The sequence below is a fragment of the Chenopodium album genome, chromosome 19 (assembly GCF_948465745.1).
Source record: "Chenopodium album chromosome 19, dcCheAlbu1.1, whole genome shotgun sequence".
Classification (NCBI taxonomy): Eukaryota; Viridiplantae; Streptophyta; class Magnoliopsida; order Caryophyllales; family Amaranthaceae; genus Chenopodium; species Chenopodium album.
The window spans coordinates 33,510,543-33,516,021 of NC_137852.1; the positions used below are offsets into that span (position 1 = coordinate 33,510,543).

At 37.3% G+C, this 5,479-nt stretch overlaps 1 non-coding gene across 1 annotated transcript; it reads left to right on the forward strand.

Moving 5' to 3' along the window:
- Positions 1–275: 275 nt before the first annotated feature.
- Positions 276–381, forward strand: LOC145596309 (small nucleolar RNA R71). The gene has a single exon (XR_014103157.1). It is a non-coding gene; the product is annotated as a small nucleolar RNA R71 (small nucleolar RNA).
- Positions 382–5,479: the final 5,098 nt, after the last annotated feature.

Sequence of the window (5,479 nt, forward strand, 5' to 3'; positions counted from 1 at the left end):
GCTTGTTCTTGAGAGAATTCACCTCCTTTCCTAACTCCGAGACCATTGTGGACAATTCGTTGATGACATAAGATTGATCAATTGAGCAACTTGTGCTTGCCGATTCCCTCTCTACATCATGCCAATCCATGTAATTCCTTACCACATCATCTATTACATCCACAGCCTATTCTTCCGTCTTGTTCATGATTGGCCCTCCGGCTCCGGCATCTAGGCTCGATCTACCTTGAAAGCTCAAACCACTATAGAAGATTTGGATCACTTGATATGTTGGAATTCCGTGGTGAGGGCATTCCCTTTGGTAGTCCTTGTACCTCTCCTATGCTTCATAGAGATTCTCTCTAGGCAATTGCTTAAAACTTTGGATTAAGGCTCTAGCCTCCGCCGTCTTCTTTGGTGGGTAGAAACGGGACAAGAAAGCATTTGTGACATTGTAGACACCCATTTGTGTCTCCCCAAAACCAAACCCAGTGATGAATACCTGTCACGTCGAACCATTATCGAATAAGGTGAAAGTTTGAAAAGTCTTGTGTTGCGGTTAGTTTTTATTAAAATCCTTCTTTCTGTTTTCGAAAACCCACTCTATTTTATGAAAACGTCCAATTTAGTTTAGTTTGGTCCATGATAAGGGTCCAATAATGGTGTAGTTGGATGGGGCTTGAAAAGACCTTTCCAACGATATATTATAAGCCCAATTCCGATGAATAATGAGGAAGTTATGGCCAAAATACTAAACTGGGCCGAAACCGGATTTTACCTACGACCCAATGATCATGAGGAAGGTCCAAAGGTTTAATCCTATTCCTAAACTAATTAGGATTGATTAGAATCTTCTATAAGTTTCTAAAATATCTTAATTATCCTTTTTTTTGAAAAGATAAGATCATAGAATTTAATTTGAATATAAACTTTCCTTTTTTAAAACTTTCCTAATTCTATTCGGATTTAAACATGTTCAAAGATAGTCAGATATTATTTTCATGCCTCATATTTTTTATCCAAATTTTATATGGTTGGATAGATCTTGAAATTATCTTACCAATGATATATTATAATAATAAATCCGAGATATAACGAAAAAGATATTAAAGATATACGAAACTCTATCCAAAACTGACACCCTTTTATTATTTCAGCCATATCTTTTTATCTACAAAAGATTTTAATCTGATTCTAATTGCATTAGAAAGTAGACTTCAATAGCTTTCCAACGAAATATTATATGACTTATTTCGACTTCTAGATTAAAAGATATGATTAAAACAAAATCCACAAAAAACTATCTTGTCGCGAAACGACAGGCTTGTCGCCTCGCGACAGACTCTGTCGCCTGGCGACAAGATAAATATTTGGCGACAAGGTCGGTTTGATTAGCGACAGAGTGGAGTTTTATTCCTTATAAATTCTATGATTTTCTGGACTGTTTTCTTATAAATAGGGTCCGAACCTCTGTTTTTATTCATCAATTCCCAATCAATTCTTTCAATCATCATCTCTCATCAATTCTTCCTTAATTCTCTCTTTTCTCTCTTGAGCAATATATGCTTTCTTTCTCCCTCTCTTTCTAAACTAGCTTTTTACAAATACAATATTCCGCATTCACAAAATCTTGAATCTCTTAACCAAATTCGAAGTTGCCTTTACCCTAGACGTGCAAGGTTTGATATTTTCTGAGGGTTTGGTCCAAAACTAGTCAAAACTTTATTTATTTTGATTTCTAATTTAATTCTTTAATTGTTGTTTATTATTTTCATTGAAGTTTACTAACTTGTGTATTTTTGTTATTAGAAAGAGGTACGAGGCTTCAAAGTATGTAATCTTATTACTCTCTTTCAATGTAGATTGCATGCTTATTATTGTTTAATATTCCTAGTATCATGTTAGGATGTTATTTAATGCTTTCGAGTATCATGTTTAGGGTGTCTTTAATTCTTTCTAATATTATATTAGCATGTTAGTATCATGTTAGATTTAAAGCTTTGATCTTTATTGTTTAGTAACATGCTAGGATTTGTTATTAATCTTGTTAGTATCATGCCTAGGATCTTGCTATTGTTATTACGCTTTATTATGCCTTATCATGCTATTATCGTTGTTATTTAATATTGATTTATTATGTTGCTTGATTATATTATTGTTATTGCTTGATCACACCTTTTATGCATGGTTAAAGGGAATTTGTACTTGGAATCACGCTTAATAAGAAAATTATTAATTCGGTTTAGGCTAATATGATTTTAATTCAAGTGATCGCCAATAATAGTTTTATTTGTGCATTAATATTCAACTAACATAGATAAACAGGTTAGGTTTAATATAATGTTTGTATGTTATTCGAAAAGCGCACATGAATACGAGCAGAACAATGTAGAGGCCTATTTTTATAGGGCGGGTCCTTTCTTTTGTAGATTGGATTCGTACCCTCATCCCCGGACCCTGTTTGGTTCAAGACCTTATGGAGTAGTTGATGGTCCTTTTGGATTGTCTTTTGGCTTTACAAGTTCCTATAACTTGTTGGCGACTCTTTTTGCTCTTTGTCTTTCCCTTTGGAACGCCACCGTACTTTAGTGTATGATCACAGCGGGGTTCAAGTTTGGGGTTATCATAATGCTTGAAATATTCCCTACAGACATCATTCCATGTCTTCAAGGAATTGGGCTTCACTTCTTTGTCTAGCCATTCCAAAGATCTTCCTATGAGAGAGAAAGGGAACAACTTAAGGCGGATAAACTCTTGAGAAACTACATTGACATTATTAGTGTTACAATATTTTTCAAACTCCTTAAGATGGTTGAATGGGCTCTCATTCTTTGCCCCACTATATTGTCTCCTCTCAATTAGGGTGATCATTGCCGGCCTAATTTCAAAATCGTTTGCCGGTGTTGTAGGTGGAGCTATGCCACTCTCATACCTATATGCACCGGTCACTCCAAGTTCCTTCAAGGCAACTCTTGAATTACTTCCCATGGCTTGGGATCTAAGCACACAAAACTCAAAGAAAATACATACACTTGTGCGAGGTTCGGCTAGAGCTACGTTTGGCCTGATTCCTAACGGATACGTAGGCAACCTCACATTGAGGTGCGGCCATAATAAAAATGCATTCATTTTCACATTCACACACTTACACCATGATCATATAAAGAGATTTCCACTGCTCATCCCTATTTACTTAGAGCTAGACTTGGGGGATTGATCCTTACATCACTAGCCTACCTAGCCTAAGAGTCATCATTATTTGACTCTTATCAAATAATACTTTTCCATACACTTAGCCTTTGCAGCCTAACCTTAGTGTCACTTTCACACACATCACTCATCACTTATAATCATCATTGTATCAAAGTATGAAGTATTTAGCCTCCGTGCCTAAGTTACTTAAATACTTTCATAATCGAGTCAACTAAGATAGTTTAAGAGGACTTAATCCTTGCACCTTGAGGGATAGTATCAAATGCATATACTTGATTAAGCTCGTTCAACATGCACCATTAAACACTTCGATTCTTTTTCGCGTCTTTATTTTTCGGGAGAAATTCGGTACCCTCCACAAAAATGACGGAAAATTTTCGTTTTTGAGTCATGTACACATCGAGTCAAGTTCACACACGAGTCATGTACATTGAGTCATGTCGTGTCATATCACATTGAGTGGAGTCTAACACATGTGTCAAACGATTTGAGTTAAGTCATGTCAAATTAATGAGTCAAGCAACACTAAGCCTTAGGTCAACCCTAAGATAATAAAAGATTAGCAAAGTCCTATAGTCCAAAATATAGATGCAGGTACATTCCAGCGAGCAAGAATATTTCCGGATTTTTTTGAAAAACCGCGAATATAGATGTATGAAACTTTTCCAAGATGCGAGAAGTTTGAGCAAAATTATATAAAAGATTTGAGCAGATTTGGTTGTAAGGAAACGACCAAATTGAAAGTTCAGAACGATATCGCGGCGATAGAAGCCACTTTTGGCTTGCGCTGGTGCAGTGACAGGTCACGTGATGTGGACATATAGACCTGGCTCAGCAATTTTGGGTTCCTTGGTACGCCAATTAGCCCCTCTAAGCAATTTGACATGATTTAGTGATCGGCTCGATTACAATCACAATAAGTGATCGACCTGACAAAAGATCGTCTCACTTAGCTTAATGCGCCTAAGTATTGGCTCATCGCAAGCACCAAAATAATAGTTCACAATGAATTCCTAGGATAGAAGAAGATTTGATGATTCGAGATGACGGAGCCTTCAACAGGGGGCTTTATGATTGAAAAGAGTCTATTACTTGGATTTAAGAAGGACGGTTTGAGATGAAGCGACCTTCAATAGCTTTCACTATGATTGGGGAGGTTATTATTGAGAAGAACGATACAAGATGAAGCGATCTTTGATATCTTTCGCTAAGATTGTGAAGGTTATCACTTGATTTGAGAAGATAGCACGAGATGAGCGATCTTCGACGACATTCACTAAGATTGTGGAAGTTGTCACCTATATTTGAGAAGAGCGATTCGTGATGAGGCGGTCTTCGACAACATTTGCTAAGATTGTGGAGGTTGTCACCTAGATTTGAGAAGAGCGGTTCGTGATGAGGCGGTCTTCGACGACATTCGCTAAAATTGTGAAAGTTGTCACCATGATTCAAGGAAAAGCTCGAGATGTAGCAGCAATGATAGACAGCGTTCCCTAGGATGTGGAGAGTTGTCACAAGTCTTGGAGATGGCGAAGTAAGGTCACCTTCGACGGTCCCTTAAGATAAAGAAGAGATTGTCTATAGCGGCGATGCACTGCCGTGGCGATGTACGGCCACAACCTAGAAGATGACGACATACAGTTATTTTCGACGATGTTCCCGAAATACTGTGGAGGATTGTCACCAAGAATATTGAAGGCGACGACATATGGTTATCTTCAACGATGGCGTTCACGAGGCACTGTGGAGGTTGTCACAAACAACAAACAAAGCAGCAACAAGATGGTTATATTCAGAGATGTGTGCTCGACGGTGCAAGATACGCGTTTCATAACTCTTTTATCTGTTTAACTAATGATTGTTTTACAGGTATCGGCGTTATAAGAATGATTTGGAATTGCAGAACATTCTGAATCATTCTCCGTCCCTATCGATACTTTGACTCTCGTTTTTCGAAACATAAGTTTCTTCAAACTCAGTCAAAGTGGGGGCTTCTGTAGACACCCATTTGTGTCTCCCCAAAACCAAACCCAGTGATGAATGCCTTGCGCGTTGTGTTATTATCGAATTAGGTGAAAGTGATTTGAAAGTCAAGTGTTGCGGTTTAGTTTTAATTACATTCTCTTCTCTCTGTTTTTGAAAATGATTTTATTTATTTGAAAATAGCCGAACCAGTTTATTTTGGTCCGTTATTAAGGTCCAATAATAGTGTAGATGGATGGGGCTCGAAAAGACCTTTCCGACGATATATTATAAGCCCGATTCCGATGAATATTGAGGAAGTTAT